Source organism: Oryctolagus cuniculus, chromosome 19 (assembly GCF_051225735.1).
Source record: "Oryctolagus cuniculus isolate XC-2025 breed Fujian yellow rabbit chromosome 19, ASM5122573v1, whole genome shotgun sequence".
Lineage (NCBI taxonomy): Eukaryota > Metazoa > Chordata > Mammalia > Lagomorpha > Leporidae > Oryctolagus > Oryctolagus cuniculus.
Window position 1 is genome coordinate 30,798,615 of NC_142885.1, and position 26,542 is coordinate 30,825,156.

The 26,542-nt window shown below is 41.5% G+C and overlaps 1 pseudogene; it reads right to left on the bottom strand.

The window, feature by feature from the left end:
- LOC149120455 (septin-14-like) overlaps positions 1-17,329 on the bottom strand; it is a 142,239-nt pseudogene extending 124,910 nt beyond the window's left edge.
- Between the last annotated feature and the right edge of the window lie 9,213 nt (positions 17,330-26,542).

Sequence of the window (26,542 nt, forward strand, 5' to 3'; positions counted from 1 at the left end):
CATGCAGTTGTTTAAAAGATTTATTTATTAGGCCAGTGCCGCGGCTCACTAGGCTAATCCTCTGCCTTGCAGCACTGGCACACCAGGTTCTAGTCCCAATCAGGGCACGAGATTCTGTCCCGGTTGCCTCTCTTCCAGGCCAGCTCTCTGCTGTGGCCAGGGAGTGCAGTGGAGGATGGCCCAAGTGCTTGGGCCCTGCACCCCATGGGAGACCAGGAGAAGTACCTGGCTCCTGCCATCAGATCAGTGTGGTGCACCCGCCACAGTGCGCCGGCTGCAGCGGCCATTGGAGGGTGAACCAATGGCAAAGGAAGACCTTTCTCTCTGTCTCTCTCTCTCTCTCACTGTCCACTCTGCCTGTCAAAAATAAATAAATAAAAAATAAAAGATTTATTTATTTATTTGAAAGGCAGAGTTACAGAGAGGGAGAGAGAGAGAATGGATCTTCCATCCACTGGTTCACCCGCACCAAGTAGCTGTAATGGCTGGAGCTAGATCAATCTGAAGCCAAGAGCCAGGAGCTTCTTCTAGGTCTCCCATGTGGGTGCAGGGGCCCAAGAACTTGGGCCATTTTCTGTTTTCCCAGGCCATAGCAGAGAGCTGGGTTGGAAATGGAACAGCCAGGATTTATTCCCGTACTCACTGCACCACAGAACTGGCCCTTATAGTCAAACTTTCAACAGCAAAACATAAAGAAAAGATTTTAAAATGTGTAGGAGAGAAAGACCAAATTACCTGCAGAGGACCTCCAACTAGACTGACAGCTGACTTCCCAACAGAAAGGTTACAGGATAGGAGAGAATGGAGAAACACAGTCCAAGTACTAAAAGAAAAAAACTGTAAACCCAGAATACTCTGCCCAGCAAAGCTCTCATTTATAAATGAAGGTAAAATGAAGACCTTCCAAAACAACAGAAATTCAAAGAATTTGTAATCACTCACCAGGCCTTACAAATGACACTTAAGGACTTGCTATACACAGAAATACAGATTCAGCAATATGAAAGAGTGAAGGCAGAAAATATCATAGTAAATGTACAAAGGAAATTCCAAACTAACAATAGGTATACTTAAGGGAAAAAATGGCAGGACCAGATAATTACTTATCAATAATAACCTTGAATATAAATGGCCTAAATTCTCCAGTTAAAAGATACAGGCTGGCTGACTGGATTAAAAACAAAACTCATCTATTTGCTGCCTACAATAAAAGCACATCACCAACATGATACACACAGACTGAAAGTGAAAGGATAGAAAAAGATATTCCATGGCAATGGAAAGTAAAGACAACACAAGCAAGAGGAGCCATTACAATAGACAAAATAGACTTTAGCACAAAAACTGTTAAAAGAGACAAAGAAGGGTGCTATGTAATGATTAAGGGTCCCATTCAACAGGGAGATATGTATATGCACCCAGTTCCAGGGCATCCGGCTATTTAAAACTAATGATAATGTATTTAATGGGAGACACAGACTCCAAAACAATAAAAATAGGAGACTTAAGCATCCCACTTTCATCAATGGACAGATCAACTAGGCTAAAAATCAACACAGAAACAACAGAGCTAATCTACACTATGGACTAAATGGACCTAACTGACACCTATAGAACATCTCATCCTAAAGCTGCAGAATACACATTCTTTTCATCAGTGCTTGAACTTTCTCTAGTACAGACCATGTGCTAGGCCATAAAGCAAGATTCAACATATTCAAGCAAACTGAAATCATACCATGTATCTCTTTGTCCACAATGGAATGAAGTTGGAAATTAACAACTTAACGGATTGTAGAAAATATGCAAAGTATGAACACTAACAACACATTCTTGAATGAACAGTGTGCCAGGAAATAAAAAAAAAACTCCAGGAAACAAATGAAGATGACAACACAACATACCAAAACTTGTAGGATATAGCAAAAGCAGTGTTAAGAGAGAAGTTTATAGCAATGAGTACATGAAAAAATTGCAAACACAGCAACTAAATGACTAAAAATGCATTTCAAAGACCTAGGAAAATAAGAACAAACCAAATCAAATAGGAGGGAAAAATAATTAAAAGTAGAGAAGAAATAAAGTTGAAATAAACATAACAAAAGAACAGTGAATTGCAGAGCTGGATTTAGAAAAAAAAAAAAAGCAAAATTGATACACCATTGGCCCAACTTATCAGAAAAAGGGAGAAGACCCAAATTAATAAAATCAGAGACAAAAAATAAGGTGTTAGATTGTATAGCATTGAAACAAAATGAATCAAAAAGAATTACTACAAACAGGTCTATGCCAACAAATTGGAAAACCTAGAAGAAATGGATGGATTTCTGGACACATTCAATCTACCAAATTGAGTCATGAAGACATAGAAAACTTAAATAGACCAATAAACAAAACAGAGACTGAATCAGCAATAAGATGCTCACAAAAAAGAAAAGCCTTTGTATACACAAACAATGGCATGACTGAGAATTTGTAAGTTCAACACTATTCACAATATTTACAAAAAAATGTAAACACCAGGAATAAATTTAGTAATGGATGGGAAATATCTCTACAATGAAAATTACAAAACATTACTGAGAGGGCGGAGCCAAGATGGCGGAATAGTGAGGGCGCGCACCGATAGTCCGGGAAAATTTAGTTTAATAAAAGGGGAGTTACGGTAGCCTCAGAAAAAAGAACCAGGAAAATATTGCAGACAAAACCCTTCTGGATCCAGTGGGCGTGAATCGGAGGACCTACTGGGAGAACAAGGTCGCCCACTGCGCGCGAAAGCCGAACCGCAGGACCGAGCCGCGGGACTGAGCCGCGGAAGCCGAGCCACGGGACTGAGCTGCGCAAGCTGCAGGGTCTGCGCGCAAGAGCTCGAAGGGGAGTGCAACAGCGGGGAGACTTGGGAAGTCCAGGGCTCCGAGTCCACACATCGGCGCTGGAAGGGGAGCAGACCTGCGTGGAGAGCGTGGGAGCCCACAGTTCGGGACATCAGCGGCAGACTCAACACACCAGCGCTGGAACGCGAGGTGAGCCGAACCTCAATAACCCCAGACACCGGCAGGCAAGCGGAGAGAGGAGACTAGAGGGAACGACCCCCGGGGCGGGGGGGACTTCACCAAGCTAACTGGAAGAGAGAGAGAGGGAAAAAAAAAAAAGGTGACTGGTATGGACACGGGTTTCTCTCTCTCCGCTCACCTCTCAAGGGCGAGCAAGACAAAGAGCAGGCGCCATCTTGGACATACGTCATAAGCAGAGCGACCTCAGGTCTGCACCGGCCCTGAGCCTAGCAGTAAAACCTGACTCTGGGTGGGGCGAATTAACAGGAGATTAGGACTTAGTAAATTTATGGTGCTACTGAACGGAGACTGTGAAAAAAGAGACGGTGGGGGAGAGAACTCACGGAATTCACGTGAGCACTCTCCAGAGACGCTACAATTCCGTAACTTTGGCAACCCAGTGGGAGACTGAAGGAGAATTTGAGCCCACTCTAAGGGCCGAACAGATTCCCTGTGTGGTCCTTGGGAAAGAGCTTCTGATCTCTGGCTCCTGTGGGTATATCATTTGCCTGCTAACTACCTCCAACTTTGTTCAGCGGTGCAGAATAACTTCCCTGTTGAATCAAAAAAAAAAGAGAGAGAGAGAGAGAGAGAGAGGTTTACCACGCCTAACCTGGGAGTGTCACCTTTGGCACACCAAACAGAGCTCTCAGGCCACACCCATCTCAAGCCCTAAGGCTCCATCAAAAACAGATAGTCCACTTAATCTAGAGTCATAGTATAACAAGAAAAAGCACCACAGTGAAGAAACCAAATATCTCCAATATGACAAATAACAAACGCAAAAACCAAGGTAATAAAAACAAGGAAGTCACCATGAAGCCCTCAAATGAAAAAGACACCCCAATTCAAGATTATGAGGATGATGACATAGAAGAAATGCAAGAAGCAGATCTCAAAAAATTGATAAGAACATTAAGAAGTTCTCAAAAACAAATTCTTGAACTACAGAAATCCTTAATGGACAAGATAGAAAATCTCTCTCGTGAAAATGAAATATTAAGGAGGAATCAAAATGAAATGAAACAACTAGTACAACAGGAAACTGGGATAGTGACTGAAGTGAAGAATTCAATAGATCAAATGAAAAACACAATAGAGAGCCTTACAAACAGAATGGGAGAAGCAGAAGAGAGAATATCGGACTTAGAAGACAGAGAACAGGAAAGGATACAGTCAGACCAAAGAAAAGAAGAGGAAATTAGGAATCTAAAACATATTGTCGGGAATCTTCAGGATACTATTAAAAAACCCAACATTCGGGTTCTAGGAGTTCCTGAAGGCATGGAGAGGGAGAAAGGATTAGAAGGCCTTTTTAGTGAGATATTAGCAGAAAATTTCCCAGGTTTGGAGAAGGACAGAGAAATCCTAGTACAGGAAGCTCACAGAACCCCTAATAAACACGACCAAAAGAGACCCTCACCACGGCACGTTGTAATTAAACTCTCCACAGTGAAACATAAAGAAAAGGTCCTAAAATGTGCAAGAGAGAAACGTCAGATTACTCTCAGAGGATCTCCAATCAGACTCACAGCTGACTTCTCATCAGAAACTCTACAAGCTAGGAGGGAATGGCGAGATATAGCCCAGGTACTAAGAGAGAACAACTGCCAGCCCAGAATATTATATCCTGCAAAGCTATCATTTGTGAATGAAGGTGAAATAAAGACTTTTCATAGCAAACAGAAATTGAAAGAATTTGTTGCCACTCATCCAGCCCTGCAAAAGATGCTTAAAGATGTGTTACACACAGAAACAAAGAAACACGGTCATCAATATGAAAGAAGGTAAAGGAAGGAAACCAAGGAAGGAAAGCTCACAGCAAAAGATCACAGGGAATTCAAAGCATATATTAGAACTTATCTTTGGTAAATGGCAGGGCAAAGTTACCACTTATCATTAGTCACATTGAACGTGAATGGCCTGAACTGTCCAGTTAAAAGACACCGTTTGGCTGATTGGGTTAAAAAACAAAACCCATCTATTTGCTGCTTACAAGAAACACATCTTTCCAACAAAGATCCATACAGACTGAAAGTGAAAGGCTGGAAAAAGATATACCATGCCAACAGAAATGAAAAAAGAGCGGGCGTAGCCATCTTAATATCAGACACCATAAACTTTACCACAAAAACCATTAAGAGAGACAAAGAGAGACACTACATAATGATTAAGGGATCAATTCAACAGGAAGATATAACAATTATCAATGTATATGCACCTAACTACAGGGCACCGGTTTATCTAAAAGATTTGTTAACGGACTTAAAGGGAGACTTAGACCCCAATACAATAGTACTGGGGGACTTCAATACTCCACTCTCAGAAATAGACAGATCAATAGGACAGAAGATCAACAAGGATACAGTAGATTTAAACGACACTATAGCCCAAATGGATCTAACAGATATATACAGAACTTTCAATCCTACAGCTAAAGATTATACATTCTTCTCAGCAGTACATGGAACCTTCTCTAGGATTGACCACATACTAGGCCATAAAGCAAGTCTCAGCAAATTCAAAAGAATTAGAATCATACCATGCAGCTTCTCAGACCATAAAGGAATGAAGTTGGAAATGAACAACTCAGGAATCCCTAGAGCATACGCAAACACATGGAGATTGAACAACATGCTCCTGAATGAACAATGGGTCATAGAAGAAATCAAAAGAGAAATCAAAAACTTTCTGGAAGTAAATGAGGATAACAGCACAACATACCAAAACTTATGGGACGCAGCAAAAGCAGTGTTAAGAGGAAAGTTTATATCAATAGGTGCCTACATCAAGAAATTGGAAAGGCACCAAATAGATGAGCTTTCTATTCACCTCAAGGATCTAGAAAACCTACAGCAAACCAGACCCAAATCTAGTAGGAGAAGAGAAATAATTAAAATCAGAGAAGAAATCAACAGGATTGAATCAAGAAAAACATTACAAAAAATCAGCCAAACGAGGAGCTGGTTTTTTGAAAAAATAAACAAAATTGACACCCCATTGGCCCAACTAATTAAAAAAAGAAGAGAAAAGACCCAAATCAATAAAATCAGAGATGAAAAAGGAAATGTAACAACAGACACCACAGAAATAAAAAGAATCATCAGAAATTACTACAAGGACTTGTATGCCAGCAAACAGGGAAACCTATCAGAAATGGATAGATTCCTGGACACATGCAACCTACCTAAATTGAACCAGGAAGACATCGAAAACCTAAACAGACCCATAACTGAGACAGAAATTGAAACAGTAATAAAGGCCCTCCCAACAAAGAAAAGCCCAGGACCAGATGGATTCACTGCTGAATTCTACCAGACATTTAAAGAAGAACTAACTCCAATTCTTCTCAAACTATTCAGAACAATTGAAGAAGAGGGAATCCTCCCAAATTCTTTCTATGAAGCCAGCATCACCTTAATTCCTAAGCCAGGAAAAGATGCAGCACTGAAAGAGAATTACAGACCAATATCCCTGATGAACATAGATGCAAAAATCCTCAATAAAATTCTCGCCAATAGAATGCAACAACACATCAGAAAGATCATTCACCCAGACCAAGTGGGATTTATCCCTGGTATGCAGGGATGGTTTAATGTGCGCAAGACAATCAATGTGATACACCACATTAACAGACTGCAGAAGAAAAACCATATGATTCTCTCAATAGATGCCGAGAAAGCATTTGATAAAATACAACACCCGTTGATGATGAAAACTCTAAGCAAACTGGGTTTGGAAGGAACATTCCTCAATACAATCAAAGCAATCTATGAAAAACCCACAGCCAACATCCTATTGAATGGGGAAAAGTTGGAAGCATTTCCACTGAGATCTGGGACCAGACAGGGATGTCCACTCTCACCACTGCTATTCAATATAGTTCTGGAGGTTCTAGCCAGAGCTATTAGGCAAGAAAAAGAAATTAAAGGGATACAAATTGGGAAGGAAGAACTCAAACTATCCCTCTTTGCAGATGACATGATTCTTTATTTAGGGGACCCAAAGAACTCTACCAAGAGACTATTGGAACTCATAGAAGAGTTTGGCAAAGTAGCAGGGTATAAAATCAATGCACAAAAATCAACAGCCTTTGTATACACAGACAATGCCATGGCTGAGGAAGAACTTCTAAGATCAATCCCATTCACAATAGCTACAAAAACAATCAAATACCTTGGAATAAACTTAACCAAGGACGTTAAAGATCTCTACGATGAAAATTACAAAACCTTAAAGAAAGAAATAGAAGAGGATACCAAGAAATGGAAAAATCTTCCATGCTCATGGATTGGAAGAATCAATATCATCAAAATGTCCATTCTCCCAAAAGCAATTTATAGATTCAATGCAATACCAATCAAGATACCGAAGACCTTCTTCTCAGATCTGGGAAAATTGGTGCTGAAATTTATATGGAGGCACAAGAGACCTCGGATAGCTAAAGCAATCTTGTACAACAAAAACAAAGCCGGAGGCATCACAATACCAGATTTCAGGACATACTACAGGGCAGTTGTAATCAAAACAGCATGGTACTGGTACAGAAACAGAAGGATAGACCAATGGAACAGAATTGAAATACCAGAAATCAACCCAAACATCTACAGCCAACTTATATTTGATCAAGGATCTAAAACTAATTCCTTGAGCAAGGACAGTCTATTCAATAAATGGTGCTGGGAAAATTGGATTTCCACGTGCAGAATCATGAAGCAAGACCCCTACCTTACACCTTACACAAAAATCCACTCAACATGGATTAAAGACCTAAATCTACGACCTGACACCATCAAGTTACTAGAGAACATTGGAGAAACCCTTCAAGATATTGGCACAGGCAAAGAATTTCTGGAAAAGACCCGGGAGGCACAGGCAGTCAAAGCCAAAATCAACTATTGGGATTGCATCAAATTGAGAAGTTTCTGTACTGCAAAAGAAACAGTCAGGAGAGTGAAGAGACAACCGTCAGAATGGGAAAAAATATTTGCAAACTATGCAACAGATAAAGGGTTAATAACCAGAATCTACAAAGAGATCAAGAAACTCCACAAAAACAAAACCAACAACCCAATTAAGAGATGGGCCAAGGACCTCAATAGACATTTTTCAAAAGAGGAAATCCAAATGGCCAACAGGCACATGAAAAAATGTTCAAGGTCATTAGCAATCAGAGAAATGCAAATCAAAACCACAATGAGGTTCCACCTCACCCCGGTTAGAATGGCTCACATTCAGAAATCTACCAACAACAGATGCTGGCGAGGATGTGGGGAAAAAGGGACACTAACCCACTGTTGGTGGGAATGCAAACTGGTCAAGCCACTATGGAAATCAGTCTGGAGATTCCTCAGAAACCTGAAGATAACCCTACCGTTCGACCCAGCCATCCCACTCCTTGGAATTTACCCAAAGGAATTTAAATTGGCAAACAAAAAAGCGGTCTGCAGCCTAATGTTTATTGCAGCTCAATTCACAATAGCTAAGACCTGGAACCAACCTAAATGCCCATCAACGGTAGATTGGATAAAGAAATTATGGGATATGTACTCTTTAGAATACTATACTGCAGTAAGAAACAACGAAATCCAGTCATTTGCAACAAAATGGAGGAATCTGGAACACATCATGCTGAGTGAAATAAGCCAGTCCCAAAGGGACAAATACCATATGTTCTCCCTGATCGGTGACAACTGACTGAACACCAAAATGGAAACTTGTTGAAGTGAAAGGGACACTATGGGAAATGGTGACTTGATCAGCATAGCCCTGACTGTTAATGAACAACTTAATACATTATCCCTCTTAGTAGTTTTTTTGTCTGTTCTACTTAATATGACTGATTTAATTCTGTAATTAATACACAGTTATTCTTAAGTGTTGAAATTTAACTGAAATGTGATCCCTGTTAAACATAAGAGTGGGAATAAGAGAGGGAAGAGATATATAATTTGGGACATGCTCAAGCTGACTTGCCCCAAATGGTAGAGTTAGAAACATACCAGGGGACTCCAATTTAATCCCATCAAGGTGGCATGTACCAATGCCATCTCACTAGTCCAAGTGATCAATTTCAGTTCGCAATTGATCATAATGAAAGGACTAAGAGTCAAAGGGAGCACATAAGCAAGTCTAGTACCTGCTAACACTAACCGATAGAATAAATAAAGGGGAGAGTGATCCAACATGGGAAGCGAGATACTCAGCAGACTCATAGAATGGCAGATGCCCTAAATAGCACTCTGGCCTCAGAATCAGCCCTAAAGGCATTCAGATCTGGCTGAAATGCCCATGAGAGTATTTCAGGCATGGAAAGCCAAGACACTCTGGAAAAAGATCTCTGTGAGTGAGATCTCAGTGGAAAGAACAGGTCTTCAAAGAAGGAGGTACCTTTCTCTGAAGGGAGGAGAGAACCTCCACTTTGACTATGACCTTGTCTAAACAAGATAAGAGTCGGAGAACTCAAGGGGCTTCCATAGCCTTGGAAACTCATGACTGGAGCATAGGGAGATTACTGATGCCATAGACAGGAGTGTCAATTGGTAAAGTCAACAACAGGAGTCACTGTGCACTTACTCCTCATGTAGGATCTCTGTCCTTAATGTGCTGTGCATTGAGATTTAATGCTATAACGAGTACTCAAATAATATATTTCACTTTGTGTTTCTATGGGGGTGCAAACTGTTGAAATCCTTACTTAATGCATACTAAACTGATCCTCTGTAAAAAAAAAAAAAAAAAAAAAAAAAAGAAACTATCAACTCCCAACTTGACTCTCACTGGGATTAAACATGACAATAGGTCTGATCTGATTTCATCATCATTAAAAAAAATCATCTATTATTTTTCACTTTATGTTTCTGTGTGGGAGCAAACTGTTGAAATCCTTACTTAATGTATACTAAGCTGATCTTCTGTATATTAAGATAATCGAAAATGAATCTTGATGTGAATGGAAGGGGAGAGGGAGTGGGAAAGAGGAGGGTTGTGGGTGGGAGGGACGGTATGGGGGGGAAGCCATAGTAATCCATTATTCGTACTTTGGAAACGTATATTCATTAAATAAAAGTTAAAAAAAAAAAAAGAATACTATACCGCAGTAAGAAACAATGAAATCCAGTTATTTGCAACAAAATGGAGGAATCTGGAACACATCATGCTGAGTGAAGTAAGCCAGTCCCAAAGGGACAAATACCATATGTTCTCCCTGATCGGTGACAACTGACTGAACACCAAAAAGGAAACTTCCTGAAGTGAAATGGACACTGAGAAACGGTGACTTGATCAGCATAGCCCTGACTGTTAATGAACAACTTAATACTTTATCCCTCTTAGTAGTTTTTTTTTGTCTGTTCTACTTAATATGACTGGTTTAATTCTGTAATTAATACACAGTTATTCTTAAGTGTTGAAAATTAACTGAAATGTGATCCCTTTTAAATATAAGAGTGGGAATAAGAGAGGGAAGAGATGTATAATTTGGGACATGCTCAAGCTGACTTGCCCCAAATGGTAGAGTTAGAAACATACCAGGGATTCCAATTCAATCCCATCAAGGTGGCATGTACCAATGCCATCTCACTATTCCAAGTGATCAATTTCAGTTCACAATTGATCATAATGAAAGGTCTAAGAGTCAAAGGGAGCACATAGACAAGTCTAGTACCTGCTAATACTAACTGATAGAATAAATAAAGGGGAGAGTGATCCAACATGGGAAGCGAGATACTCAGCAGACTCATAGAATGGTGGATGTCCTAAACAGCACTCTGACCTCAGAATCAGCCCTAAAGGCATTCAGATCTGGCTGAAAAGCCCATGAGAGTATTTCAGGCATGGAAAGCCAAGGCACTCTGGCAAAAGAAAAAAAAAAAACAAACAACAACAACAAAAAAAACCTAAATGAAAGATCTCTGTGAGTAAGATCCCAGTGGAAAGAACAGGTCTTCAAAGAAGGAGGTACCTTTCCCTGAAGGGAGGAGAGAACCTCCACTTTGACTATGACCTTGTCTAAACAAGATAAGAGTCGGAGAACTCAGAGGGCTTCCATAGCCTTGGAAACTCATGACTGGAGCATAGGGAGATTACTGATGCCATAGACAGGAGTGTCAATTGGTAAAGTCAACAACAGGAGTCACTGTGCACTTGCTCCTCATGTAGGATCTCTGTCCTTAATGTGCTGTACATTGGGATTTGTTGCTATAACGAGTACTCAAACAGTATATTTCACTTTGTGTTTCTATGGGGGTGCAAACTGTTGAAATCTTTACTTAATGTATACTAAACTTATCTTCTGTAAAAAAAAAAAAGAAAGAAATTATCAATTCCCAACTTGACTCTCACTGGGATTAAACATGACAATAGGTCTGATCTGATTTCATCATCATTTAAAAAATCATCTATTATTTTTCACTTTATGTTTCTGTGTGGGAGCAAACTGTTGAAATCTTTACTTAATGTATACTAAGCTGATCTTCTGTATATTAAGATAATCGAAAATGAATCTTGATGTGAATGGAAGGGGAGAGAGTTTGGGAAAGGGGAAGGTTGTGGGTGGGAGGGACGGTATTGGGGGGGGAAGCCATTGTAATCTATAAGTCGTACTTTGGAAATTTATATTCATTAAATAAAAGTTAAAAAATCAAAAAAAATGAATAATGGGATGGGAGAAGTAGTAGGAGATGGGATGGTTTGTGGGTAGGAGGGTTCTTATGGGGGTAAAACCACTATAATCCAAAAGTTGTACTTTCAAACTTATATTTATTAAATAAAACTTTTTATTAAAAAGTAAAAAAAAAAAAAAAAAATTACTGAAAAAAATGACACCAAAATATGGGGAAAAAACTTGTATATTGGTGAATTAGAAGAATTAATATCATCAAAATGTCCATATTATCATATGATGGTTACATGTATCTTTGAATATGGGAATTAAGATTAAATGAAGCCGTAAGAAAGTACTGATTCTTGGAAAACATTTTCAAGGTCAAGAAAATGTCTCCTTGCACTGGATTTTGGGGAAAACACATTATTAATCTTGTTTTTGTCAGATACAAATGAAACATATGACTAATATTGCTACTTATAAATGGTATCTTCATTCTCACATGTAAAACAACTAAACAGAAGCTTACATTCATGGAGGCGTTCACCTGAGCCGTAGTTTCATCATCTGTTGGGAAGCGGTATATTTGGATGCCATTGCTGCTCAACTCACTCATAATCCTACTCTTAAACTTCGGTAAATCACTCTTAGAAATCGTATCTGCTTTGGCAATCAATGGTATAATGTTCACCTATTAAGAAGAAAGACAAACAAATTTCACCTCTAATGATTTGTTGTTTATCTTGTAGTTTTCAAAAAGTCTCACAACCTCTGAGAATAAATTTGTGTAACCAGATGGAACTCTGGTTATCATATCTTCCTTCCAAATATTTTTCAAAAATCATTAGTACCTTTTAATATTCATCTTTTATAATTTGTTTAGAATGTTGTTTTTCTCCTAAAAGTCTCTCTCACTCCCAACACATTTTGAGTTAGTGAAATGTAAGCTATACTATGAAACAGACCATCTATTTCATTATCAATTTTATTTCTTATTAGACTGAGTGACAAAAGTCAGAAGAAACCTTTCAACACAATTGGGGAAGAGGATTTTGATGTCATAGCTCTCATTCGTGCACAGCACCTTCTCCATAAAGACATCCTAATCAGGGTCTCATCTTCACCTATCTGTGCCCGACCTAAATGTCCTTGCAGACAGAGGCCAGCATTGTGGTACAATGGGTTAAGCTGATGCAGACATCCCATACTGGAGCACTGGTCCAGGCTGCTCTGCTTCCCATCCAGCTCCCAGACAGTCTGCCTGGGGAAGCAGCAGAGAACGGTCCAAGTACTTGGGCCCCTGCCACCCACGTGGGAGACCTGGAAGAAATTCCAGGCTCCTGGCTTCTGCCTGACTCAGCCCTGGTCATTGCAGCCATCTGGGGAGTGAACCAGTGGATAGAAGCATTCTCTTTCTTACTGTCAAATAAATATAAATGTCCTTGAAGAGAGGCCAGCACTGTGGTGTAGCAGGTAACCTCCACCTGTGGGGCCAGTATCACATATAGGTGCTGGTGCTTGTTCTGGCTGCTCTACTTCTGATCCAGCTCCCTGCTAATGCGCCTGGGAAAGCAGCAGAAGATGGCCCAAGTCCTTGGGCCCCTGCACCCACATGGAAGACCTGGAAGAAGCTCCTGGCTCCTAGCCTTGGACTGGCCCAGATCTGGCAATTTGGAGAGTGAACCAGCAAATGGAAGATCTGTGTGTGTGTGTGTGTGTGTGTGTCTGTAACTCTGCCTTTCAAATAAATAAATAAATCTTTTTGGAAAATGTTCTTGAAGATGGATTTGCTTGTTTCCCAAAGACCACATGAATGTAATAGACTTTTTTGGTTACCGTAGTTTAATGACTGAGTGTGAATGTGTGTGTGTGTATCTGTGTGTGTGCATGTATGAGTACATGTGTGTGAATGTGCATGTGTGTGTATGAATGTGTATGAGTATGTGTGTGCATGTGTGTGTGTGTGTGTGTGTGAAGGGCACCTTTCTAACAAATATATTAACTTAAATTTGCAAAAATGAATTATTTTCACATTTAAAGTTGAATATTTACATATTTTAGGTTGAAGCTTTACAAATAAGCTTTTTCCCAGTTCTACTATATGATCATTCTCACATCTGTGTATTTATACTGAAATAGCTAAACTTGCAGAAAGTAAAAATATCCAAAATTCTAAAATATACTTTACTACTGTTATAATATTGAAATCATGGCTTCACAATGTCACAATGTGACAAACAGACATCAGTTTTATTGGATAATTTTTGTTTTAGATTTCTCAAATCACTTTAAAAAAACACTGGGCAAATACAAGGCTTCAAATTAAAACACAGTTGTTCAAAATTTTGTCAGAACGGGCCATCAAAGGAGGTGCCTTTCTCTGAAGGGAGGAGAGAACTTTCACTTTGATTATGGCCTTGTCTAAATAAGGTTGGAGTCTGTGAACTCAAGAGCCTTCCATAGCCTTGGCAGCTCATGACAAGAGCCTCAGATGATTACTGACTCATAAATAAAAGTGTCAACTGTTGCTGGTGCTGCGGCTCACTAGGCTAATCCTCTGCCTGTGGCACCGGCACCCCAGGTTCTAGCCCTGGGTGGGGCACTGGATTCTGTCTTGGTTGCCCCTCTTCCAGGGCAGTGGAGGATGGCCCAAGTGCTTGGACCCTGCATCCGCATAGGAGACCAGGAGGAAGCACCTGGCTTCTGGCTTCAGATCGGCGCAGTGCGCTGGCCGTAGCAGCCATTTGGGGGGTGAACCAATGGAAGGAAGACCTTTCTCTGTCTCTCACTGTCTAACTCTGCCTGTCAAAAATAAGTGTCAATTATTAAATCAACAACAGGCATCACTGTGTACTTACACCCCATGTACCATCTCTGTCCTTAATGTGTTGTACTATAGCAGTAAAACTGGTCTTCAAACAGTACTTTATACTTAGTGTGCCTATGTGGGTGCAATTGTTGAAATCTTTACTTAGTATATACTGAGTTGATCTTTTGTATATAAAGATAATTAAAAATGACTCTTAATGAATAATGGGATGGGAGAGGGAGTGGGAGATGGGATGGATTGCGGGTAGGAGGGTGGTTATGGTGGGGGGGGGAGGAAACTGCTATAATCCAAAAGTTGTACTTCTGAAATTTATATTTATTAAATAAAAGTTCTCTAAAAATTGCCAAGTTTTGATATCTAAACCTAACATCTTCAATTGTAAAGGGCAGACAAATGCTAAGGTAGATTCAAGCCTAAACCAAACATTTAGCATTGTATTGATGAGAAAGGTCAGTAAATACATCCCCTAATGGTGATGAATCATTCACATAGAAAGAAATGGAAATTTCCTACATTAACAATCCTTAGATGTTCATTTTTGAGAGGGAAAAGGCATTTATAGCAAGGATAACTAAACAATCTGGAAAAGATGACAACAGACACACTGGCTGGCCCCTTTATATAATGGTCCTTGTGAAAAGGAGGGCTTTCCTCTATCTGAAAAGTGGCTTGATGTTAGCAGACACTGTGTCCTCAACTATGAATATACTACTAATCAGGAAATTGAGGCAGCTCTTAACTGAACTAGAAATAGAATTTATTTCAACTTCATGTCATCTAAGATTACATACAAAGATTTTTTTTCAAGCTTGAACAACACATAATTAAAGCCATGGCTCTTATGATAAAGGGAATCTAGCTTTAGAACTTTTATTCTTGTCTAATGAATAAAGTTGAAGAGAAATATTTTATCAGGAATGAGTGCAGAAAAGAATCTGATGATGTGACAGTTTTATTCATGTGTATGTTGACTCTATACTGCAAATGTAATTACATGTTTTGAGGGCCAACATTTTGGTGCAACAGGCTAAGCCTCCAACTGTGATGGCAGCATCCCATATTAGAGTGCTGGGTCAAGTTCTGGCTGCTCTGCTTCCCATTGAGCTCCTTATTAATGAGCCTGATAAGACAGCAGCAGATGAGTCAAGGTCTTGGGCCCCTGACATCCCCAGGAGAGGCCAGAATGCAGCCATGGCTCCTGGCTCCTGACTCCTGGCTCCCTAGCATCAGCTTGGCCCAGCCTCATCCACTGCAGACATTTGGTGCATGAACTGCGAACCACTAGCTGGAAGCTCGCTCTCTTTCTTGCTCACTCGCTCACTCTCCTTTTCTATCTTTTGAATAAATAAAAAATCTTTATATTTATATATATACACACGTAACCTTTTTGTGTGAAGTCATTCTAGATTTATAGAGAACTGTACAAACAGTTCAGAGAAAAAAACTGAGACTTCATGGTCCCCAAGCTGTATAGCCTAGAAAGTGGCTGAAATCAGAAAGCTTAAACTCAATGCCCAAGCTTTAATCCCAGGAAGTTCAAGACATTTTTTCAAGGTCACAGAAGTATGTAATAATGCAAATATTCAAAAGCTACTTCCAGTGATAGCAAATCCTATATATTTTATATATACAACATTATATTCCTTCTGTAGGGATAAGACTAAGTTGAATGGTCTAGTTTTTCTATACATTCCATAAAATGATTTTCTATGCATTCAACCTGAAACATGAAAAATTCATAATCTGAAAATGTAATCAAATGAATAGGTCTCATAAATTTCCTCAAGAGCTTTCTAAAGCCATGAGAATAAGCATATTGGCAAAAAGAAGTCATCGTGTGTCTCAAACTTTTGCGAGAAGGAACCATGCTTCCCCCGGCTGCTTCTACTCAACAAGGAAGAGCTTCTTCAATGTTCTTCTATTCTGAATCCTTGATAGAACCTGCAGCCACAATCAGTAATGTGTCATGTTCCACACTATCAGTGGCTTCAGATGAGCACAAACAGGATTCTTTATAGTATCATGTAATGAATCTAATGTTTAAAATATTGGTAAATGATCGTGAGCTAAGTTCCCTCTTAGTGGATTTTTGACTTGAATTTTCATTTTCCAAGCCAATAGAATATTTACTTTGCCTACAAAGAAGCTAAAATTAAAATCAACCAAACACTAAGGTTTTGCCACCACAAAATTCCTCCTATGTTAAAGCCCTAAGCCTCCAGTACCTCAGAATGTGTCTATAACTGGAGAGTCTTTAAACAGGTTATTAAATTTACATGATGCTGCTACAGTGGGACCAAATCCAGTCTGACTGGTGCCCTTAGAAGAGGAAACTGGGATATACACAGCGACACAAGACGAAAAAGCCTATGATGATGAACGGAGAGGAGTCATCTGCCAGCCAAGAAAACAGGTTCCAGAAGATACAAAACCTACTGACACTCTAATCTAGGACTTACAACTTCCAGGACCATGACACAATAATTTTTTATTGTTTAAACCATGCAGTTTATGATATTTCATTAAAGCAGCCAGAGAATGAATACAAACACTTTAACAGGAAAAAATTACATATCCACATATTACAAAATAACAGGTATTCATGTGCAAATGCTTCAATATACCTTATTATTGCAAAATAAATATTAAACTTTAAAAGCTGATGATTTATCACACGCACCTTACTGTCAATGTTCTTCATTGTTATTATGTCAAGGGACTTCAGAGAATGTCCTGTAGGTGAAATGAAGTAAAGGCACACATGGACACGAGAATCGTGGTACTCAAGGAATGTTTAATCTTCAGTTCTTCTTGAAGATAGGCCTCAAACTGAGCATTTGGTAGTCAACGATTGGTTGGTAGCTAAAAAAATAATGAGCATAACAGATTAATAAAATGTGAAGTCTGTTTTTCACCATTTAATAAACAATATGTATGCTAAACAAGTTTCTATGGTGACTGAAAAGGTGAATAATATGTCCATAAAAAGGTAATTTCTGCATCCAAGATGGCTTAATAGGGAAAAGATGTGCTGACTTTGACCATGGGAATATAACAGAAGAAAAGGGTGGAGCTGCATTCTGCAGGGTACAGTTGGAGAGAAGTGTGCAGTGGAAATTCTACAGAAAGCAGAGAGACACCATGGAGCAGCGAGGATGGTACAATCACACAGCAGTGGCAGGGCATCACCAGCAACTCACGCAGCTGCTGGCTGGAGGGGACACCATCTATCTGCATCCAGGTGACTGGTGACCAGCAGGGAAGAGGAGACACCTCAGCAAAGCAGGTTGAGACTGCTGCAGCCTACACATGACAGGGAGTTTACAGAGGGATAGATCCGTGGTCCACACTGACTTTGAGTCTGGCATGAACAATTGGCGGGGAGCAGGGCACCCACTTAGGCCTGTGAAGTGCTCCCCTCCCATCACTCTACCAAGGCACCCAGACTCATTTTGCTGAGGCAGAGCAGCACCATCTTCTATCCAGCAGACATCTGGCTCTGGGAAAGCAGCCGCTCCCTCCACTGCTAAGAGTGGACCCCCCACACCCTGTGACTGTGGGAGCTATGTGGGCTGTGACTGGGAATTCTGTGACTGTTGGATAGGGCGTGGGTGTGGTTGTGTAATCATGTGTCTGGCTTCAGAGGCTCAGAGTTCCCTGAGTGTCTTGGGTGGGTCATTGCAGAGGGTTCTTCATGCACCTGAATGGGTGAGGTGCATACCAACTGTGGGCTCACATTGAACAAATGGTTCACTTGGTAGAGAGAAGCTGAGGCTGTGATCATGACAGCCAAAGTGATCATACCCACCCTCTGCTGACAACCGAGATCTACCATGCCCAACAGGGGTGTCACCCCAGACTCTTACTCCACACTAGAGTGTTAACCAGGGCTCCATGGCCACACCCAGCACATGCTTCTGGATATCCACTGATGGCATAGACACTCCACTAAGCCACAGTGGTATATTTCAAAGACAAAAGCCCTCAGAGGAGAAAACCAAGTGTTTCCACAAATGTCTAAAAATAAATGGAGAAATACAACAAACATGAACATTTATCACCTCACCACAGTTAGCACAGCTATCATCCAAAAATCAAAAAATAGGCCTGCGCCGCAGCTTACTTGGCTAATCCTCTGCCTGCAGCACCAGCGCCCTGGGTTCTAGTCCCAGTTGGGGCATTGGATTCTGTCCCAGTTGCTCCTCTTCCAGTCCAGCTCTCTGCTGTGGCCCGGGAAGGCAGTGGAGGATGGCCCAAGTGCACCTGGCTCCTGGCTTTGGATCAGCGTGGTGCACCAGCTGTAGCAGCCATTGGGGGATAAACCAATGGAAGGAAGACCTTTCTCTCTGTCTCTCTCTCTCTCACTGTCGAACTCTGCCTGTCAAAAAAAAAAAAAATGCTAGTGATGATATAGAGGAAAAGATAACCTAATCCAATATTGGTGGGAATGTGAACTAGTACAAACATTATGGAAGACAGTATGGAGATTCCTCAGAAATCTGAAAATAGATCTACAATACAACCCAGCCATTCCACTTCTGGGAATTTACCGAAAGGAAATGAAATCATCATACGAAGAGTTATCTTTACTCCTATGATTCTAGCAGTTCAACTGACAATAGCTAAGGTATGGAATCAACCCTAGACTGAAGAATGGATAAAAAAATTTGGTATATATATATGATGGAATACCACTCACCCATAAAACAGTATGAAATTCTGTCTTTTGCAACAAAATGGATGCAACTGGAGAACACTATGCTTACTGAAATACACAAAAACTCAAAATATTATATATTTTCCCTGACTTGTGGTAACTAATATATACAGTACAAAAAAATAATGTTTTGAGTGAAACTGACATTTTAAAATTTGATTATTATTTACAGCCCTTGTCCATATTCCTAAGGAACAGTGGTTTTCTACTTACTACTTGTCTTCACTACAAACCAACAATAATAGCATGTGTATTCATTCATTTCACTTGTAAATGATCAAACTGGGAGAATCCTGTGGCAACTGGTGAAAAGTATTGGTGGGAATACCTAATTCCAACGATCACTCTAGAATTACTGGATGAATTGACACATGAGTTTCCACAAATACAGGGGGAGATGCAGGGCAAGCTGAAAAGGATTGAGACTGGAGTGTTAATAAGGCAGATAAGAAGCCAAAAGTAAGATGGACAAGTATTAGAGGCACTGCTTCTGGGTTCATCTTTGGTCCAGAATTCCATTTTAATACATGGCATCACTCATGTGCCTACAAACTGACATTTTAGAAAAGCACCTACATCATCCTTCCCTGAACAATACCTCTAAAATAAGGAAATATTTTTGCTCAGACAGCTACATATCTATTTCTTAATGTTTGTTTATTTTTATCTACCTGAAAAGCAGGGAAAGAGTGTGTAAAAATCATCCATCTGTTGCTTCACCCCCCAAATTCCAGCAATAGCTGGAGTTGGGCCATGTGAAAGCCTGGAACCCAAAACCCCACCTGAGTCTCCCACATGGGTGGTAGGGGCCCAAGCACTTGAACCATCATTTGCTGCCTCCCAGGATGCATTAGTAAGAAGTTAGGTAAGAAGCAGATTACCTGGAATTTGAACCAGCACCTGAAATGGGCTGCAAGGGTTCAAGTGGCAGTTTAGCTTGCTGTGTCACAATACCTACCCATGGTCATACATCTAATATCTTGTCAGTGTTAGCAACAGGAAGACTAAGTGCCTCATATGATTTGTCACCACAATGAGAATGTCATCAACAAGAGTCAGCATGGGTAGAACAGACATATTCACATACACAAGAGAAATCTTTGTCTGCAGCAAGTGTAACATTGACTTCCAACAGGGATCTGCTAAAACATCACAGACCTGGAACATTTTCTGACCATCTTCTGTTAAGCAAAATATACTCATACAGCAGACAGCAGCAAACACCATGGCCCAATTTCTGCTATTTTTGGGATAATAAGTGTCTTTAGGTAAAAACAGAGAAAAACAAGGTTTGGGCCAGCACTGTGGCACAGTGGGTTAACGCCCTGGCCTGAAGCGCCGGCATCATATATGGGTGCCGGTTCGAGACCCAGCTGCTCTACTTCCAATCCAGCTCTCTTCTATGGCCTGGGAAAGCAGTTGAAAATGGCCCAAGTCCTTGGGCCCCTGCACCCACATGGGAGACCTGGAAGAACCTCCTGGCTCCTGCCTTCGGATCACGCAGCTCCAGCCATTGTGGTCAACTGGGGAGTGAACCATCAGATGGAAGACCTCTGTATCTGCTTCTTCTCCCTCTGTGTAACTCTGACTTTTGAATAAATAAATAAATCTTTTTTAAAAAAAAGGTAGGCACTCTAGGCCTTGACATGTGGGAACATTATATCACCACAAAGTAGAAGAGCAAGACAGACACATATACAGTCATGGGCAGCCAGTCAGTAGCAATTCTGCAACTTCTCCTATTGAAATGAAAATTCCCATCACAAATACAGAAAAATACATGACATATAAATGGAAGAGTGGATCACTAAAATTATTCCAAGTTCTGAAAGGAAAGTACTGCCAACCAAGGATAGTTTGTTAAGTCAAACTATCTTTCATAAGTGAAGGAGAAACAAAAGCATGCAAAGACAGGAAAAATTTAAGGAATTCATCACCACCATGCCAGGCTTCCAGAAGATGCTTAAGGGACTCCTTCATACAAAAACAATGAAATAAACCTACCATTTAGAAGGACAATGCCCACGAAAAAGAACAAAGGGTAATCAAAATAAGCAGAAGCAACTTTTAAATTATAGGACTAAGTCATTACTTATTAATAAGAACTTTAAATGTAAATGATCTAAATTCCCCAATTAAAAGAACCAGACAGGCTGAATGGATAAAAGAAAAAGGCTCAACAATATGCTGCCAACAAAAATTTGCTTCTCCAGAAAAGACACAGAGAGACTGAAAGTAAAAAGATGAAAAAACACACTCCATGCAGGCAGAAACCAAAAGCTTTTTGAATAGGGGTGGCTATAAATATCCCAGACAAATTAGACTTTAATGTAAAAACAGACACAACTGGTGACCATATAATGATCAATAGGTCAACTCAACAAGAAAATACAATGGTTTTAGATGAACATATACTTAAAGCTAGATTGCCCAAACATTAATAGATCAAAAGCGACAAATAAGCTCCAGTACAACAATGGTAGCGGAATTCCACATTCCACTTTCATCTATGAACAGAACATCTAGACAAACATATCAACAAAAACATATTAGATTTAGCTATATAATGATACAGGACCAATGAACACATCAGATACTTAGAGAACGTCCCATCAAACAGGTACAAAATGCACAATCTTTTCATCAGCACATGGAGCATTCTGTAGTACAGACATACATTATGGCACAAAGCCAGCCTCATCAGATTAAAAAAAAAAAGGCAAAATAATATCATGCATCATTTCTTACCATAATGGATTAAAACTAGGAATCAGCAACAAAAGAAACTCTAGTAATTTCACAAATATGTGGAAACTGACAGTATGCTTCTCAGTGAACAGCAGGGTCACTGAAGAAACCAAAAGGAACATTTTAAATTCCTTGAAACAAATAAAAATAGAAACACAACATACCAAAACTTCTGGGATACAGCAAAACAATATGAGAAGGGATATTTTTAACAAGAAGTATATACATAAAAAATAGAATACCAATTAAACACACTAACTATACATCTCAAACATCTAGAAAAACAGTAACAAAAATGAGAAGGAAAGAAATAAAAAGGCAGAATAAATGAAGCAGAAACTTAAAATGCAGTACAAAAGATTGATAAGAGTTTTTTTTTTTTTTTGACAGGTAGAGTTATAGACTGTGAGAGAGAGGGAGAGAGAGCGAGAGAGAGAAAGGTCTTCCTTCTGTTGGTTCACTCCCCAAATGGACGTGATGGCCAGCGCTGTGTTGATCTGAAGCCAGGAGCCAGGTGCTTCCTTCTGGACTCCCATGCAGGTGCAGGGGCCCAAGCACTTGGGCCATCCTCCACTGCCCTCCTGGGCCACAGCAGAGAGCTGGACTGGAAGAGGAGCAACCGGGACTAGAACCTGGTGCTCATATGGGGTGCCAGCACCGCAGGCAGAAAATTAACCAAGTGAGCCACGGCATCAGCCCCAAGAGTTGGTTCTTTGACATAAGTAAAACTGACAAACTTTAGCTGCGGTAAACTAAGGAAAAAAGAAGGTACAAATAAGTAAAATCAGATGTGAAAAAGTAGATGGGACAACTGATAGAACAGAAATACAAGGGTCATTAGAGATTACTATAACAACAATATACCAACAAACTGGAAAACATAGAAGAAATGCACATATCTCTGGATACAAACAACCTACCAATATTTAACCATGAAAACATAGAAAACACAAACAGACAAATGAGTAATTAAATCAATTCAGTAATTAAAAGTCTCTAATCTAAGGAAAGCCAAGGACCCATGGGTTTCTTCACTGCTGAATTCTACCAAATTTTTAGGGAAAACTAACACCAATTCTTCTCATACCAGCCCTCAAAACTGAATCAGATGAAACTCTCCAAACTCAGTCTACGAATTCAGCATTACCTTGATTTCCCAAGCAGAAAAGGACACAACAAATAAAATAGATAACAATATGCCCGATGAGCATACATGCAAAAGCTTTCAACAAAATGCCAGCAAATCAAATCCAACAAAACATCAAAAAGATCATACATCATAATCAACTGGGATTTATCCCACGAAAACTGGGACGGTTCACATTCCAGAGTCAGTAAATGTATATTATAATGGCTCTAATCAGAAAGACAGAAAATAACAAATGCTAGTAAGGATGTGGCCAACATGATGCTTTCTTCTTGAAACAGTTTCTTCATTAACTTTCTTCATTAACAGTTGAAGTTTTCTGTATTAAAAATAGAGCCAGCATCAAGGCTCAATAGGCTAATCCTTCACCTGCGGCGCCGGCACCCAGGGTTCTAGTCCCGGTCGGGGCGCCAGATTCTGTCCCGGTTGCCCCTCTTCCAAGCCAGCTTCTGCTATGGCCCGGGAGTGCAGTGGAGGATGGCCCGAGTCCTTGGGCCCTGCACCCGCATGGGAGACCAGGAGATGCACCTGGCTCCTGGCTTCGGATCAGTGCAAAGCGCCAGCAGTGGCGGCCATTTGAGGGTGAACCAATGGCAAAAGGAAGACCTTTCTCTCTGTCTCTCTCTCTCTCACTGTCCACTCTGCCTGTCAAAAAAAAAAAAAAAAAAAAAAGTCCCATCCTACTTCAAGCCACATTTATGTTAATACAGTAAAGAGAAAGATTACAAATGATTAACCATCCTAGAAACCAGATAGTAGTATTTTAATAGAACAAAACTTCACAAAGGCGCAGTAGAATTACGGAATTCATTTTATCTAGTGATTTGCATTGGAAACTGGGTGGGACATACTTCTAATGAATTCTGTGACTTTATGATTTCATGCGTAGTGTAAGACTTCCAGCCCTACAGGAATCACAGGCCTGGGTTAGGCCACTGTTCTGACTCACCCATCAGGCAACTACGCCCACTTCTTTCTGCATTATCAACGCTAGCACCCTTCATCTGCTTGACACCAAAAAAAAAAAAAAAAAAAGCCAATTTCAGCGACTAATTTTAAAAGAGCAAGCTAAAAGTCTCAAAAGTACTTTCATCCTTCAAAGACAAGACTCTGGCATAACCCTATTTCTTTCAGCCCCTCGATTTTTTTTTTTTTACTTTTTAATAATTACATTTTTTACATTCCACAGGAGATTTTCTATATTTCTGATGGACACGCAATAATTTTACATATTTATAGGCTACACTGATAATTCAGGATATTGATCCTGCAAGGACGGATCTCTTTTCTCTTTATCATTACCTTATGTTGGATCCTGCGAGCTCCTGTCTTGTAGTTGTCTGGCCTCCGCGTCGGCGCCCAGCGACTTGGGGGCGGCCTCCCGTGCCCCTCATTGCCGCTGCCCACTCCAGCCCTGCAGGTCGCCCCGGGCCGCCGCCCGGGCTGCCCCTGCTGTGGCTTCGTGACTTCGGGGCGCCGCGAGTCGGAGCAGGAGCCCGGGAGCACCCGGAGCCCCGCTTCCCGGCACCAAGAGCGAGCGCCCCGCGCGGAGAGGGCGCGGACGCCACCTGGAATGCCCGGGAGCCAAGGCGGGCGCCGCCTGCCGCGGTCCTCACTCGGGGGACGCGCTGTGCCGCAGCCTCCCGGCCCAGGCTCCACCTTCCGCGTCCTTGGTCCTTGACCTTTCTGCCTGGGCCGCCTGCCATGCCCCGGGGGTCCCGTGGCACTTCGGCCTGGGACCCTCTGCACGCCGGGGCGCCGCGTGCCCAAGCATTCCCAACTGCGGACTCGGAGCCGCAGGGCGCAGGCGGTTGGCTCGCGGGGTGCGGGCCCCGGGCGGGCGTCGCCGGTGAGGAGGGATGAGCCGCCTTCTCCACCGGCCGCCACCGCCGCCCTCCTGCTTCGGGACACCACGGGATCCGTTTCCGGTCCGGCTGCGCCTGGCTGAGCGGCTCCTGTGGGAGAAATCTCTGTGCATGAGGGAGCAGGAGCTCCGGTTACCCCTTGGCTCTGAGGCAAAGCCTGGCCTCACTCTCAGCCACCAACATGCATCCACCAGCAGCCAGGATGCGGTCACCACAAACAGACCCGCCCTGGGACTCACGCAGAGACACCCTGGGGCTCACAGGGGCCTCTGGCCCCTCACCCTCATCCTCAGCCACCTGCCCGCACCGCGTCCCGCAAGTACATTCCCATGCCATGGGTGGCGTGCGTGCACATTCCAGCCCCAACACAGGCCTTAACCTCAACCTCATCCTGTTAGGTAGGAATTCAGTTATGAGCTTATGTGTGTGTGACATAAAGGCCTAAAGAGAAGACATCTATGTCCAGCATATGCATCTGTATCTCAAAGTCATCCTGACAATGTTTCAGGGGCAGCCCGGTATTCGGTATTCGCATCCTGCCCTGCCCCCTTCTACCTGATAACCTGCCAGGTGGAGGTCCCCGCCCCTTCTGCCTGACAAATCTTCCACAATCTCCCAGGTGCAGCCCAGTGTCTGCACTTCAAACACCCTGCTCCAGATCCCCATTCTCCAGGGGTCCTGCTCACCCTTCCTCTAAACTCAGGATGGTGCCAGCTAGGCTTCCTCCTGTCAGATACCTTCAGGGGAAAACTCAGATAGAAGTTTTTCTATTTACATCCAAAAAGCCCTTTGTTCCAAGAGGAGCAGAGGTCGGGAAGCAAGACCCATCTCCTTAAAAAAAAACCCCAGCCTCAACCGGACTGCGCGCTCAGCCCTCTGCCTCTCTGCTGAGCCGCCCGCCTGGCCTGGTCAGGTGTAATTTCTCCACTCAACCAAGTAACCTCTCTCCTTCCCCCCCACCCCAGTCTCTCAGGTCCTGTCTGGAGAGGTGCTCATCCGTTCTTACCGATGTCCCTTCCCTAATAAACCTTGCTATTTTACCTCCCACTACTCTCTGTCTCATGCCTGAATTCTTTCTTGTGCGAAGACAATTTCTCCGGTAACATTTTCTCTCTGGGATCCCGGCATTTCTACAAAGCGGTGGGCAGCCCCTCCAGGGCCACTCCTAGCTTCCTCCTTTGTTTCCTAACCCCATGGGACAGCCCACGAAAGTGGGGGTAAGTGGGCTGTTGTGTGTCTTTTCCTTAAATGGGAGAGAAAAGATTGTTGCACTGGGCACCGAAAGAGATTGGTTGCTGTAGACAGAAAACTAATACAAGACGCACTACCTATTGTAGCTCTTATCCATAATATAATCAAATGTGTATAAAGTATTAATATTTTTTAAAACTTCCTTATTTGAAAGGGAAAGAGAGAATCTCCCATTGCTGGTTCACTCCCTCAATATGGCTAGAATATCCACAGCTGGCCAGGCTGAAGCCAGGAGCCCAGAACTCCCACCTGAATCCCCACGTGCCTGGAAGACACTAACATATTTAAACTATCATCTGTTGCTTCCCAGGCAGGGCAGCAGAGAG